The sequence below is a fragment of the Sardina pilchardus genome, chromosome 4 (assembly GCF_963854185.1).
Source record: "Sardina pilchardus chromosome 4, fSarPil1.1, whole genome shotgun sequence".
Taxonomy (NCBI): Eukaryota; Metazoa; Chordata; class Actinopteri; order Clupeiformes; family Clupeidae; genus Sardina; species Sardina pilchardus.
In genome coordinates, this window is record NC_084997.1 from 998426 (window position 1) to 1015426 (window position 17001).

The window sequence follows — 17001 nt, forward strand, 5'->3', positions numbered from 1 at the left end:
CACATTATTAAAACAAATCTTCCTGTGTGTCCTGCCCTGTCATATCTGCTCTATCATTCATGATCTCTTTAAACTAAAAGTCAACTGATCTAAATGGATGTTCTGTATGATATGAACACCTACCTTCTGTCCTTCTTTCACCTACAGTTAACAGAAAATGCATGAATGTAGAGAGGAGGTACTGCTGAGCAAAGCTGGAAAAGGCTCAAAGGTTAAGCTATTAAATCCTGTTAGGCTGTTCTTCCTTATTTTCTCACGAGGTGTCTTGTGATGTGACATCTTGTAATGTCAGCTAATGGCCCTACTGTATATTCCTGTTCTGTTGCATGGTTTGATGTCAGCATTTCAAGAAATATATCATGATGGGTAAAAGCAAAGAATTCTCCCAAGATCTTTGCAAAATCAATGGAACTGGATACAAACATCTCAAAACTTCTACAGAGCTCCCCCTACAGCTTCAGAGTATATCATTTACGACACTCCTTGTTCCCCATTTCCTCTTTCCTGTTCCTCCAACAATGGTTTACTTGCTTTCAAACATGCTGTCTTGCTAACTCTGCCATGATGAATGTCTGAGAAACTCCATGGCTGCCTTGTTCTAGCTGGTGCCTGGTGTGTATGTGTAGTGCATTAAAGAAATGAATTACATCACGAGACTGTGAGGCTATTACATTTATCAGATATTAACTATAGGCTATAAGATAATTTTTTGGCAATATCACAGAGTAGGCTATCCCATCGGAATTCCATTGGAGATAAAACTTGATTCAGCGCAACTCATATTTGAATAGCCCACTGCATGGATTAGCAAAAGAACAGCCTGGCCGGATGTTATGTTATTTAAAAATGGGTCGGAAAAGCTACAACCATGTTTTTGTGAATTTAATTGCTTGAACAAGCAGAAGAAGTGCTGCATATTATTCTTTGAAAAACTATTCAGATGCACATCAATATTGAGATTTCAAAGGCTACTGTACTCTAGTCTGACACACTCCATTCAAAGGCATTGAACATCAATATTCGAGCTATGTTACAAAGCAACATGCTTAACAGTGTTATTTGCCCAGGGTTTAGGCAGAGGCTTTCTTGTGCTTATTTCTGTTTTCATGTCTAGATTCTGTGATTCCATCCGCATTTTCCACACCAAGGAAATCATAGGAGCCTAGTGCTGCACCGAAGAACATCCCATCCATTCTGGAGTATGATGGTGGAGGCAAGGGTCATGAAAACGGGAAACAGGAGTCAGTCTGGGGGGAACTGTCTGCACTCTGACTGGCTGATGCTTACTCAACCTGAGGGGGGGAATGCTTCGACTTCAGAATCAGAGGCTAGTAAGGACTTGTATCATCGCTGAGGTTGGGAGGGAGGGTGTCTGTCTCGATGCACAAGGCTCCACGCAAGAGGAGGAAGCCCAGATGTGAGCAGCAGCATGCTCCTGAGATCAAGACTGCCTTGGTGGTGATAGCTGCCAGCTGGGGAGAGCTGGACTGCAGTTCTGGAGCATTGCATGGTCCATAGCCACACAGTGGCTGCAAGTTCAAACATGCTATGTACATCTGTCGGGTCCATCTGTGGGCAAAGGAATCCAACTATTTGCCACAGGCTTAGCGATATGTTTTTTAGCTAAATGTATGTGATATTACGTTCAATTATATCAGTCATGTAGACTAGGTAAACCCAGCGCAGTCTGCTGGCAATTGGATTTCGCCCTGCAGCTCAGGCTGGAAACCTGCACATCTATCTCTCCCGCTTTTGTTACAAATTTGCAACTATCAATCACAAACTGGCTTATCCAACTGGCTCACCCGGATCGTTGGTCTGATTGGTTGAAGGACTATCCAGATCACACCTCTTAGTAGAAATACAGCACAGACTCCCAAGACTAATGTTCAATGTCAAAACATTGAGCTTGGTTTGGTGACAGCCAGATTATGAGTCATGCTGAATGTTTAATCTCCAATAGACCTCTGAAGTTTAAATAGGATCCAAAGCTGCCATCTTTGCCCATATAAGGAGTTCCGGGTGTTAATTGAAGCTAACTGCCTATGGCAAGTTGCATTGTAAGTTAGCTCTGGGGTCGCAAAAGGCAAAAAAGCCCCAAAAAACACTTTCAAAAAGGGTTTTCGGATTCTGTCTTACAGCCAGTGCAACATGGCACACACAGGCATGTCAATTAAAAAAAATAGGTGAGGTCAGGCGCATGATCCCAAAAATCCCAAAAAACATTATGCTACTGACCAAGCAATACCTGGTCTAAAGCGAAAGGCGCATGTAAAGCACAGCTATTTTGAAGGTGCACTTTCACAAAGTGTAAGCTGCCCTTAGCAACAAGTCCCAACCAATGACTTGTCTGCAGGATACATTTGTATTCAGACATTCGATACTGGGGTAAGTGTTGCTTTTTTCAGGCTGTTTTCAATTGTAACCTCCTGTCAGTCAATAGTAAAAGTAAATAACTGTGTAGAACTGTATTGTCAGTTGCCAATGTGACCATGGTGGAAATTAGTTTAACCTTTTCTATGCATTAATACGTGCAGATGCATGGAGGATATACTCTGCTAGTCACACTACAGGTTTTAGTAAAGTAAGGTTTAGTGGAATCCTGGTGTTACATACACGGTCTCACAAGCAAGCAAATTTCTTCAGATGCACTGACTGTCAAAAACCAATACGCTGTTTGATGTTGTGTTCCTTATGACAGCTGTCACTCTCATCTATCTATAAATTACAGGAACATCCTAGGAACGGGGTCCTATTCGCTCTGTCAGGACTTATTTTTCTGATAATGACCGGCATCCTATACATTATCCCTTACATGTGATACTTTAGCAACCACAGCCTAATTGAATATAATTCTGCATTATTGTATGATACAATGTCTGTGACTCAAAGGAAGAGAGATGCTTTTCATATGTGTGCATGCACACTTCATCAGTGATTGACTAATTGAATGTTGCACCAGTTATTGTCAGTTGGTTCTTGACTGTTGAGCCATGAAACTGTGTAATATTATAATTTGTGTAATAATACATTTATATCAAAGCAACATCATCATCTTTACCATCATGTAAGTAGTAACTTGTACAGGGGGGCATGATGATGCCAATTGGGCAGAGGCAGACAGTGGGATGGAGTGAGTAAAGGAGAAAAAACAGACTTAAAATAGCTTAGTCTAGGGTGCAATTGTTTGGCTTTCAATATTGTTTACATCAGGGATTCCCAAACTGTGGTGCGCGCACCCCCGGGGGTGCGTGAGCTGCTTCTAGGGGGTGCGCGAGATGAAAAGGGCAATGGCGGACAGGTGTTGAAAAAAATCTTTTGATTCATGAATAAATATATAATTTCGAATCAGGTCATAATGATATGGAAACGTGAAATTAAATATAATTTATAAACTCTATAGTCTGTAGGTGTTCATCAAAAAGGGCGGCTTATTAAGCATGGCGCCTGGAATAGAATGTGTTAATTTTGAATGTGTCGGATGGTGGGTTGTCCGTGGGGAAAACGTTTTGGAACCCCTGCACTAACTCAAGACTCATCGTCTACTATGCAGGCTACTTTTTAGCTAACCAATGCAGAAACCTAACCGGAAACCGGACAAATTGTCAACGCTTTGAACGTTTCATTGCGGGGGGCGGTGGCGGTGGCGGTGGCAATACAATGCGTTACGTTTGTATCGGTTTATGTGTCGGATGGTGGGGGTGCGTGAGTCAAGTCAGAATAGGCGGGGGTGCGCGGGGGAAAAAGTTTGGTAACCGCTGGTTTACATGATCAAGAAAAGTCGAGACGGTCAAGAAAATGATATGGCCTTGTATATTATATTTTCTAGTTAACACTAGTGTGTAGTAGGCAGTAGTTAAGCACTACCCTAGTTCAACTTAAAAAGAGCACTGATCAAATGCTTCAGGAGAGGAAGGGAGGAGAGGAGAGAGAAGGCAGTGTGTCATTTCTCAGAAATAATGACCAATCTGTACATCAACAAATTTCACACACAGCAAGCGATGGCTCAAGAGAAGATTATTGTGCAAGTCAAGTCAGTGTTTTCCTGGCAATTCTCTGGAATCAAGTTTCTTTTAGAATTTAGCATACCCTTTTCCAGTTTGTAACAAGTAATCATTTGAGAATCACAGTGAGTCAGTAGGGCATAATTGCCTGTTAATATGAATCACTATGAACTCTGGTTTGCTTGGAATCTATTATCTACATAGGAGGCAAGTCTGTCAAGTTGTGCAGCTTGTAGCCCCCCAACAATATTATTTTCTGAAAAGATCATTACTGTGCGCTTTTATGTTATTATTGTAATTATTACTGCACTCTTGTCCACTTATTTAGGCTATTTGATATTTTTCATGTCCCATTCTGTAATTATGTGATAAAGTGATAATGATTTTTTTACACTTAATCTTAAAACACTCACAACGCATTTACTAATCAGAATGGACAAGCTGCACTTGCAACTTGCATCCAATTCATGCAGCCTATACGTTGTAAAGTGTAACCATTTAAAAAAAAAAAAAAACATTGGAATAACCATCCAGATAAAGTGATGATATAAAAATGATATCACACAAACTAATAGCTAAATTAAACATAGAATTAGGAACAATTAGTATTTGTTAATTGTCACATCATTATTTGTAATCAGTTAAAAACATGTTACTAATCTGTTAAATAACTGCATACTACTCTACTCATTTATAAGCGATAGCTATTATAAAGTGCTAACGGACCTTCTTTATGTATGCCACCTCATTCATTTGAATAGGAAAATAGCTGACACAAATAACCTGATGCCCGAAGCCATTGCCAAGATGGGCATCGAGTAGCGCGACTTGCCAATAGCATCAGTCCACACTGCTGTCTCTATTCTTTTCTTCAGATTCTAGACTCCACTGTAGCTAACAACTGCAGTCATTCCACTCATTCTAATACACATATCATCTGCTTACTGCTGCCGCCCAGCTATTAGTCATTTGTGTCTTGTCTGCTCTGCCTTATGGTGTAAGTGCTAGTCTAGTAACCCAACAGTAGACTATGGGCATAGTTTATCTTTAGTTTAGTAGTTTAGCGTCTTCAATCTAGGCTATACCTCTTTGGCAATTACACCAATGGATGTCAGAATAACTATACTTTACAGACCACACCACTCCAGGTTGCTCAGTAACTCAACAAGACATTATGAGCTTCATAAAAAAAACACTTGTCAGCAGTTACATGGAAAAAAACATCTCTTTTGCTCTGTCAGCACACTAAACAATGTCTGCAGTCACTTTTGTCAAACATTGTATAAACAGTCAATGACCTACCTGGTGACCAAATAATTGTCCATTAAATGTACAGTCCATATTTCAAGCCCCTTTTTAAAAATCGATTTCAGTAAATTGCTCTTCATAGTCCCCTAACTGTTCTAAGTGCACTCGTAATGATAGCAGCACACCCTCACTCCCTGACACTTTAAGAGACATTTAGTCTTTTTGATAGGATGCCTGAATTTCAGGCCAGTGCAGCAAGTTTTAAGTTTTGACCAACTCAAAAAAGTGTCACTTTGGTCCAAGCCATACATAGATTAAACCAATCAACAGTGTGTTTGATTTTTGATTGGATGTAGTACTCAAATGCAAACAGCCTCTCTTCCAATCGCAAACTGTAGCTTACCTTTAACCCACCAAAAATACACGAACAGAACAGAAACAAATTCCATCATGCTTATGAATGGTATGAATCAAGCTGCCATTTAGGTTAGGTATACCTAAGCATTGTGACAAATAAACAATTGGAATTCTATAGCCTATCAAAACATAAGATATGGTTAACAAAACAGCAATTGGTCTTTAAAGAAATAAGATACGACTAGAGAACCAGCAGAACACAAAGCTGATGAAATTCACATGATCACTTAGGTCTACTAGTATAAAATTCTCATTAGCGTCCTACCCCACCGGATGGCCCCACAGATACAGCAATCACTTAATCCAATTCCTAACACGACCGATTTAAATATTTCGGCTCACCATCCACAAAATATGACAAAAAGGCTCAGCAAGACTAACATTTCAGATTGGCAGTATAGGCTTATCCTGTTGACTTCAAAGCCACGAACAAATTGGAGAACAAAGTAACAATATAACACTCACCGAAATTAAGCGTCCCTCCTGACAGGTCCCTGCGTGCTCAAGCCAACAAAGTTGATCAGCTGACAGGAAAGCCTGTGTCCTTGCGTTTGAGGAAAAAATGCCTACTCAGAACAAAGGTAGATCTCGTGGTTTCATTCGTTTCGAGGATGCGCATAATCAACTCACTGAGCCCACTATTAGATTAGGCCTAGGCCTACTACAATTTTAAAAAGTAGCCGATGCCAGGAAACAGCTTAGTGAAAAGCTGGGTCTAGGCTATAATGAAAGCAATAATGTCTAAATACGTAAGCTATCACAGAGATGAAAACTTGCAGTTGTAAAAGTCTAGTCAGTAGGCCTCATGTGCTCAAGGCAGGGGTGCGTTTCCCGATAACGATGGACACTCTTACGAGGGTTTTCTACGATTCATCTTAAGATCGATCGTTAGGATTTGCCGACTGTTTCCCGAACATGCTCGTAGCGTGAACGCGCGTGCACTGCTCTTACGATGCTCTTAAGGGAGCTGTCCACGATAAAAGTTCTGAAATATCCCCTAATTTGATGGTGATGTCAGGTGACTGCACGTCATAGCCACCGTCTGAACTTCGGATCTATACATTAATTAACATCAATACGAAAATAGAAAACCTTTGACATCTGCATGTAGCCTAAGCATTCCAATTAGCCTAGGCCATATACGACACGTATAGGCTACATACTTTTTATTATTTAACATTAGATTGTTACCCCGTTTTTATGTTTGTTGGAAGATATAACATATTGGCTTCGGCTAGCTTACTCCTATCGTAGCTAGTTCTTTGCTAACCTACTTGTGAGAGCACGGTGTGCTGCCTGTGCAATAATGTTTCGACCTGTCACTTAAGCAGACGTTTGAATAAAGAGGTTGATAAGAAAATGAGGAAATGTGTAGGCTTAAATAACATAGTCTTAGATTTTGACGCAGAACAGACTATAGTCACATATTCCTTTCTCTGTTTTTACCTCATAAGCCTAATAAACAAATAAAAGGCTACACAAAAAGATAATGGCAAACTTTTCTGGCAACGTCTCCTTTCATAACTTGTAGGCTATTCTTATCCGGTTTTAATAACATTATGTCCATTCAATGAAGGCTATTTTGCACGCTAAAATCTGAATCATCACAAGTAGGCCTAAATAAATACAATAAAGAATGGTAACGTAATTAAGTTGGATCATATTCTTAGTTGTAACCCAGCTAACAATTTCTGGTTAGGAGAACGTTTTTAGAACGTTTTTTTCCTGGTTAGGAGAACGTTGCCTGAAAGTTGCGAAAGTTGCCATAAGGTTCCCCAGGAAAGTTTTCTTGATGAAAATACAATGTTTTTTTCTGGTTATTTATTTTGGTTAGCAGAACGTTCTCCTACCCTTTAGGGAACCTTACAATATTTGGTTGCATTAACGTTCCCCTAACCTCCCAGCAACAAAGTGTAAAGGGGAAAAAAATATGTAGATTTATCGTGACATCCAGACATACACTCGCCGGCTGCGACGACAGGCTAGCCCACACATAGTCAGGGGGCCAATTCTGAAAAGGGCTTCCGTTAAGACTTTTGCGGACATGTTTTGGTACAAGCGGTCAACCTATTTTTTTAGTTAGAAGACACCCATAGGTAAGATATTATGGTGGTTGTCAAGCAAAAAAAAAATAATTTTGACTTGTGCAAGCAATTTCAGGCCAATTTTTTGGTTTCCTGCTCAACATGACATGCCAACGATAAATGTTGAATATCTCCACAACCACAACGACCATATAGATAAAAATGGTATGGAATGAAAGCTAACACTCGTGGGATGTCTGCTGAAGTGTCAGAATTAACATTTATTGTACAGTATAAGAGACAACAGACCTAGAACATGAAAAAAACAATCTCCGCCTAAAGAGAACCAGTTTTCAAAGTGAATATCAGATTGGAAACATAACATAGCATTCCAAAACCTCTATCAATCAGTACCCCTATCTATGGGAATGAGTCAAGCCAAGTTTAAAACTTGTAGGGAGAGACAGTGCACTGCTGCACATGTTGTAATACTTTAATGTTATGGCGAAAATGTAGAACTGTAGATGGTGGTCTATGGTGCTATTTGACTTCATTAATGTACCAGGTTGTGACAAATTATGTTTAATGGACATATCACTATATTCATCAATTCTACCCAAACATAACTGCTCTCTCAGTTCTTTAGGATTAGAGGTTAGTAACTAGTTAGTAGTAATAACTTTGTAATAGTCGTATGGCAAAGGTATTTTTCCCCATCCAAGCAGTGGTGCTCGGGTATAGGCAGCCAACAGAAGAAGGGACATGAAGGATGGCATGCTTTCCCCCCAGCTTTTAACCACAGAGGTCAGGTGCTTGGAGCTTGGTGAGAACAGGTCAGGTGCTTGGAGCTGACGATATGTGGATGTGAGGAAAGTGGAAGTCAGTGCAGTACCAGGCATTGTCGATGTCCCTGACCAGGACTCAGACTGAGCACATGGACATGGTCCCTGGGTACCTTCTGTTGGCTGCCTACCTGAGCACCACTGCTTGGCTGCACTGTAAAACCCGGGAAGTTAACTTAAGTGTAAATAAGTCATTCAGCTGAGTTATTTCTATGTGTGTAGTTTGTGTTGGGATAACTTTAAGGAGTCAAGTAAACTACTGTATACTCATTTTATTCACCTAATTTCAACTTGAGTGAAATGCAGTCATGGCTGAAAGTGTTGGCACCCATGTTAAAGTTGACTAAAAAGAGGAATATAAAATCATCTTTTAGAAATTCATCTTAATGCCTTAAGTAATAAAAGTAGAACATATCCAACCTTTAAGGACACCAACTTTCTATGTGAATGAATAATGTATCATAAACAAATAAATGTATTGGCACCCCTATGTAACCCTATGGGAATTTAACACAAAGGGTTAACATAGGGGCAGGCAGATTTTTAAAGGCCACTTATTTCATGGATCCAGGATACTATGCATCCTGATAAAGTTCCCTTGACCTTTGGAACTAAAATAGCCCCACATCATCACACACCCTTCACCATAACTAGAGATTGGCATGGTGTTTTGTTCAGTTGGCCTATTAGCTGGTTTGATTTGCATTGAGCTCAATGAGCATCAAACAGGCTAATAGGCTAACTGAACAAAACTGAACAAAACACCATGCCAATCTCTAGGTATGGTGAAGGGTGTGTGATGATGTGGGGCAATTTTAGTTCTAAAGACCAATGGAACTTTATCAGGATGCATAGTATCCTGGATCCATGAAATAAGTGGCCTTTAAAAATAAATAAATAATAAATCTGCCTGCCTCTATGGAAGTTGAGGGTTAACATAGGGGTGCCAATACGTATGACCCCAGTCTTTTAAGGAAGAACATTTATTTATTCATGATACATTACTCATTGCATGGGGTGCCAACACTTTCAGCCATGACTGTATATGCCACTCATTTCAATTAAGTAATCATGGCAAGAAGTATATTCACAATAAGAAATGGCTGACCACACATTACATTTCCCAGAATGTCACTGTCCATAGTATTCTTAACACATTATCACATATTAATCTTGACTGAAATTGAATCTTAAATGCAATAGTTAAACTATAGTTACGGCTATACTATAGCTGTTATGTTATTGTGTTATTTATATTGACACCACACACCATCAAGCAGATGACTATCCACAACAGACTTGGCCTGTGGGCTGATTTTAAAATCTTAGATCATGTGTAATGCTTCTGACAGACATAATGATAATCTGAAGATACAGTACATCATGATGGCCAGTACTGCCATGGTGATAAATATTATGTTTCACAATTACCATCATTCTGCAGTAATCCTATTCATTTAATAGAAATTTAAACCTATAAAAAAATCCTGAAATCTTTACTCCTGAAGCTCATATCCTGTCCATAAGAGGGGTAATATAGTTACTCAATCAGCTCATATCCTGCCCATAAGAGGGGTAATATAGTTACTCAATGTAAACATGCATAATGTGTCTGTATCTCCCCAAGAGACAATACAGACAGACAATAGGAGGCTCAATCACACCATTGGGATACTCAACTTTGTGACACTTTCAAGTGATTATAGGTCAAAGTCAAATTGGGAAACGCAATCAACTTTGCATTAGGCCAAGAAAAAGTGAACTTCATAATGTTCTTTATATTTTGAGAATGGGCTTCTCCTTAATGGTATATCTGACCATATTCTGAAAATCATCAACACAATATTTTTGCCCATCACCTGGTAAACAGTAAGAAGCCACAATTAACAGCTAAGAGAACAAATACTTATTAGAAAATTAAAGAAGCATTTACCCATAATCCATAGAAAATTATAGCTCACACATTGAGTACATTGCATTTTTTCGTGTGTAGGCCTACATAATTCTTACTTGTCATGATAATTCACTCAAGTTGTTATTAGGTGAATAAAATTAGTGTAGTTTACTTGACTCCTTTAAGTTATCCCAACACAAAATGCAATACATACTGTACAATAATAACTCCAGTTGAATGACTTATTTACACTCAAATTAAATGAGTTGCCAAACTCAAATGTCAAGGCATCCGGTTCAGATAAGTTAGCTTCCCAGGCTTTACAGTACTCAAATAATTTGAGTTCAGTTAACTTCCCGGGTTTTACAGGGGAAAAACATACCTTTGCCATACGACTATAACAAAGTTGTTATTGCTAACTAGTTACTATCCCCTAACCCTAAAGAAGTGAGAGAGCAGTTATGTTTGGATTGAATGAATAACTATAGTAATATGTCCATTAAATATAATTTGTGTCACAACCTGGTATACTAATGAAGTTAAATAGCACTATACACCACCATCTACAGTTCTACATTTTCACTGTAACATTTAGATATTAGAACTTGTGCAGCATTGCATGTCTCTCCCTACAAGCTTTTAACGTCGTCTTCACAACCACCCTGATATCTTACCTATTTGTGTCTTCTAACAAAAAAAAAAAATAGGGTGGCACTGACAGCTTGAACCAAAACATGTCTGCAAAAGTCTTAACGGAAGCCCTTTTCAGAATTGGCCCCCTGACACAACAGTGGCCCTTGTGGTGTGATACTCTTGTGGTATTTATTGATCATTATTTTTTAATGATCATACGGAAGAGCAATAGGGCCACGGAGTAAAATATTTATTCTAAATCTCTGAGAAAAAAAGTCAAAATTTTCGAGAAAAAAGTCGCAATTTTCAAGAAAAAAAGTCGAAAATTTAAAAAGTCGAAATTTTCGAGAAATAAAGTCAAAAGTTTTGAGAAAAAAAGTCAAAATTTTCGAGAAAAAAAGTCAAAATTTTCGAGAAAAAAGTCAGAAATCTGTAGAAGGCGGTAAAGGTTATAATTCAGATATTATAACCATAACTATACAGTGACAAGTGGTGCAACGCTAGAGTGTTTGTCTTTCACCCAGGGGGCCCGGGTTTGACTCCCGTCATGATCTTGGGTCTGCAGTTCACATGTTGACATATTTCCATGGCCATTTACTGTTAATGGTTTTTAATAATAAACAGATGAATAGACAAACATTTTGAAATAAAGACAAATAAGCAGTCCAACAGATTGTCACAAACGATCGGGCAGGCAAATCTCCCCTCTTCCTGCTACTATTACGCGCGTGTGCAGAACAGATCACAGTCCCAGAATGGACTTGTCCTTGTCAAGCCCCTATGGTCAAGCCTCGCCTTCCATGTCGCCTTCCCGCGGGCCGGAGCGAGTTGTACTTGAACGATATCCCTGCATCTGTCCGCATGCAGTTTCTCCTGCACGAAGGCATTGTCTATGTTCGACTGATTTCGCCTCCTACAGTCCAAGTTCACGACACCGCCTCTTCAAGGTCCGGATAGACCTTGGGGCCTAGCCTACTGTAATTCTGTGCTAAGACTGCAGATCTCTTTGTTAGTTAATCCAATCTCGAAATAAAATTTTATTAAGTTGTCCATTACAGCAGCACTATGGCAAGAGACGAAGTTTCTGTCAGCTCCAGCTCTGAATGACTTGTTCCTGGTAAGCTAAAAACAACATATTAGCCTAAGCTACAAAAGTCCGCCTAAGGTAGGAAGTGAACCCCGGTCGACTGATTACGAGACGAGAGAGCTAACGCTGCGCCACAAGATACTATTGAATCTAGCTGACAATATTCCTAATTCAAACTTTCTTTGAGCCTTCTACAGATTTCTGACTTTTTTCTCGAAAATTTCGACTTTTTTTCTCAAAAACTTTGACTTTTTTTCTCAAAACTTTTGACTTCATTTCTCAAAACTTTCAACTTTTTAAATTTTCGACTTTTTTCTCGAAAATTTTGACTTTTTTTCTCGAAAATTTTGACTTTTTTCTCGAAAGTTTTGACTTTTTTTCTCAGAGATTTAGAATAAATATTTCACTCCGTGGCCCTATTGCTCTTCCGTATGATCATGCTTGCACACAAGTTGGATTATATTGCACATTTGCCCAAGATTACAGTAGGTAACATGGAAGAAAAAGGAAGCACTTTGGGGGGAAAATCCGCTTTTTCCATTTTTAAGAATATAGTGTTAAAATGGACAAAATAACATTTTCTAAGCTGACAACTCATGTTGAGGGGTTAAATATCAATACTGGATAGGTTGTATGCTTGTACCAAAAAGTGTCCGACAAAGTTTTAATATCAGTTTTGGCCCCCTGACTAAAAGAGGGACCATAATCCTCAATAGGGAAATTCCATTCTAAAACATTGCGTTACATTCAATGTATGTTGGTAGCTGGTTTTAGCTGTTTTTTGCTGGTTTTCCTCCAGTTATTGCTGGTCTTTGCTGGTATAACTGGTTAGGCCACCAGGTGGACATGCTGGCGTGACCATCTAAGGAAGCTGGTCATGCTGGTGTGACCAGCCTGTTGTGTGGGATACAGCTGGTGTGAGATGGTCATGCTGGTGACCAGCCTGCCAAGCTTGACATTGTAGGTGTAAGATGGCCATGCTGGTTTGCTAGAATGACCAACGTAAGATAGCATCACCAATAAAAACCAGCAATGTAGACCAGCAACACCAACTAAAAATATAGCTGCAAGCAGCAATGAAGGGGCCAAGCAGTAGGCCAGAGTAACCACGGCAACTCGACACTGTTAGCTCAATGAGACATTATGGCCGTAAGTAGTCAGAGCAAGTTTCATGTCTAACACGTGAAAAGCTACAAGCCAACTTGCATTTTTGCTAATTGCAGGTATCCTAGAGGTCAAAGGTCACTAAATGTCTTGGGCATCCTCATGATCGGTTCACGAGTCCATAAGTCCAAGTTTGGTTTTGATAGGTTCAAAGGTTGCTGAGATATGAGCTAACTTCCTGTTTGGCGGCTTCACACCCCAGAGGTCAAAGGTCACCAAACTGCTTGGACGTCCTCCCGATGGGATCACAAGTCCATATACCAAGTTTGGTCTTGATAGACGCAAAGGTTGCTGAGTGTGCTCACTTCCTGTTTAGCGGCTTTGCCGCCAATTTCTATTGCTGCGACGGGCAAGCGCTTCCGTCAATTGTTACAGAAATTAAAACACTAACAAGGCATGAGCGAAATTTGTTAGTGTGGAACAACAAATTGAGGGAAGTTAGTTGAGGGAAATTTGTTAGTGTTTTTGATTAAATCCAAAATGGCGGCCGAATCAATTACGTTGATGTCACAAGTTGCCATCTGTCGACATAAGGATCTTCCACAGTATGACTAGACACCACTATTACATTGTAACTCTAAGCACATCAGCAGCTACAGGTTAAAAGGCATGTTTATGAATTACAGCGCCCGCTAGAGGTCAAAGGTCACCAAATTTATTGAGCGTCCCCCTAGTCTCACTAGTCTATGGGTGCGTCTCATCATGCCTCCTCGATCCTCGATGCTCGATCCTCGATGGGCGTTCCCACTGATCTATAACTAACACTGGATAGACTAACCCATTGTTTCCCCCCGATCATTCTTTATGTAGATCAGTGAGGATCGAGGCATCGAGGAGCGAGGGAGGACGTATAAACGCTGCATGAAATGCACCCTATGTACCAAGTTTAGTTTTGATGCGTGCAAGGGTTGCTGAAATATGGGCCCACTTCCTGTTTAAAGGCTTCGCCACAAATTTCTATTGGCTGTTATGGGCGAACAGTAATACATCCGAGGACAAAAAGCAATGTGTTAGTGTAGCATAGTCTGAGGATGCTCTTTGTCAAATTTAGTGTTGATCAGACAAAGGTTGTGAAAAAAATAGGCTTTGAAGTATTTTTGATGAAATCCAAAATGGCAGAAAATCCATCATGGCGGAAAATGACGTGATAGGGGGCTTTGAACTCGGGCAGGTCCAAGGATTTCAACGATACCTGATTTTTAAAAATCGGACCAACGAGTCAAAAGTTACGTGCGTGAACAGACGTCCAACTTTGACCTGTTGGTGGCGCTAGAGTGTTTGAGGTGCCGAAATGAACCTTGGTCACATGACTCATGAGACTGTCTTTAATCAGTGTGCCAAATTTCACAACACTTCAGAACATTGTATGTCATCTCTAAAACAGCAATAAATATTTGAATTTAAGCCATTATTAGGTGTCACACCAAAGGACATCCCCTGTCACACCAAAGGACATTTAAGCTTTTGTGGCAGTTAATGACCATGCTAATACTAACTGAGCTGTCATTAGCAACTGACATCATGCATTTGCATAATATTACATAGTCTTGCTGTTAAAAATACAAATTTGAATATAAAAATGGCATTTAGGGGTGTCACACCAAAGGACAAAAAAACGTAACAACTTCAGTCGTCTGAAAACATAGTTGAATATTTGAGCAATTCTGAGAGAAATTCTCACCATGTTCACTGCTCCAGGGCTTCATTGGGGTTTTCAGTCACATGACCTTGAATGGAGTCTTTCAACTAAATGTAGTTGCCCATGATTTTGGCCAACTTAACATCAGGTTATTGCATAACACCAAATTACATTTTTTTCTGTGATGAACTTTACGGAGTTCCTACCATTTTAGAAATGTATGTATGGGAAAAGTGATTGCCACTTAGTAAAATAGACACTTGCACAATTATGCCAGGAGCGTTCATTAAAAATTTGAAACATTATTTCCTCTATTTCTAAAAGTTAATATTTATATAATTATGTTGTCTACCATCACGCACGATCTGATATCACCAAGTAATTAAGAGTCCAGGATCAATGTGCAAGTTGTTTGTCCAGGGTCAATGTCATTTCCAACCAATCAGCGGTCATGTGTGACTGATGATGTCATTTAGAGTGCGACGTGACAATTTCAAACGGAAAAGCCCGCTCAGAAATGCTCAGAAGAACCAGAACTAGCAAAACGGAGAGGTGCTACTGCAGTATTCCTGACTGTTGCCGTGTAATGACATTTTCAAAGAAACAGGTAAGACTATTTCTCGAAAAAATGTATATCCTATGTGCCATCTCCACCGAATTTCTCTATTTTAATCACTTTTAGTATATACATTTTTATATCGTAAGCAAATTGTGTGTTGTTCGATATGATCAGTCAGTAGGCTACATGGACGTTACTGTTAGCTAGCATGAAACGGCTAAGAGTATGGGGCTCTTTCCCGTTACAGTATGTTCAAGAATAACACAAAGACGTTAGGTCAGTGCAGCAAAGCCTACGTTCTTTATTTTATCTGTAATGATTTGTGCATAAAATTGACAATATGTCAGCAAAGATTTCAAACCGGTTAAAACGGAAAGCGTTATGGATCCAGGATTATTGTTTGTAATCGGTCCAGGACAAACACACATTCACTTGCCTGACTCTGATTAAGTATTAATCCAGGATTGTTGTTAGTAATCGGTCCAGGACAAACACACACTCACTTGCCTCTTATTAAGTATTAATCCAGGATTATTGTTCGTAACCAGTCCAGGACAAACACATAGGCTACTCACTTTTCTCTTGCTATATTAATCCAGGATTATTGTTTGTAATAGGTCCAGGACAAACACACATTCACTTGCCTGCCTCTGATTAAGTATTAATCCAGGATTGTTGTTAGTAATCGGCCCAGGACAAACACACACTCACTTGCCTCTTATTAATTATTAATCCAGGATTATTGTTTGTAACCAGTCCAGGACACATACTCACCTTTCTCTTACTAGGCTATATTAATCCAGGATTATTGTTTGTAATCGTTCCAGGACAAACACACACTCACTTGCCTCTTAAGTATTAATCCAGGATTATTGTTTGTAATCGGTCCAGGACAAACACACATTCACTTGCCTGACTCTGATTAAGTATTAATCCAGGATTGTTGTTAGTAATCGGTCCAGGACAAACACACACTTACTTGCCTCTTATTAAGTATTAATCCAGGATTATTGTTCGTAACCAGTCCAGGACTAACACATAGGCTACTCACTTTTCTCTTGCTATATTAATCCAGGATTATTGTTTGTAATAGGTCCAGGACAAACACACATTCACTTGCCTGCCTCTGATTAAGTATTAATCCAGGATTGTTGTTAGTAATCGGTCCAGGACAAACACACACTCACTTGCCTCTTATTAATTATTAAAGGTTGGGTACGGAATTAGCAAAACGGACGGCAGAGTTTGAACATATACAACCTCAAGTCCCGCCCTCCATGCACGAGCGACAATTCAAATGCGCAGCGCGAGAGCGAGCCAGGCTAAATGAAATGCCATCCTGGCGTCTACAGCACTATGAGCTCTAGTCTCCATACAATCACTCACATCAACTTCCCCAATTACATTCTTTAGGCTATTCACCTCCAAAGGGTTGTAGTACATATGGTTCAGTAGCCATAGGTGTGTATATTTGAACAGAATCTGGTTTG

At 39.6% G+C, this 17001-nt stretch overlaps 1 protein-coding gene across 5 annotated transcripts in view; it reads right to left on the reverse strand.

The window, feature by feature from the left end:
- dab2 (DAB adaptor protein 2) overlaps nt 1-6210 on the reverse strand; it is a 135289-nt gene extending 129079 nt beyond the window's left edge. The window contains exon 1 of one of the 5 annotated variants that reach the window (XM_062533712.1): nt 6135-6210. The gene's annotated coding sequence lies outside the window, so the exon portion shown is untranslated. Of the gene's footprint in view, nt 1-123; nt 429-6011; nt 6101-6134 lie in introns of those variants that run through there. The other 4 variants (XM_062533714.1, XM_062533715.1, XM_062533711.1 and 1 more) reach the window with 4 other exon arrangements.
- Nucleotides 6211-17001: the final 10791 nt, after the last annotated feature.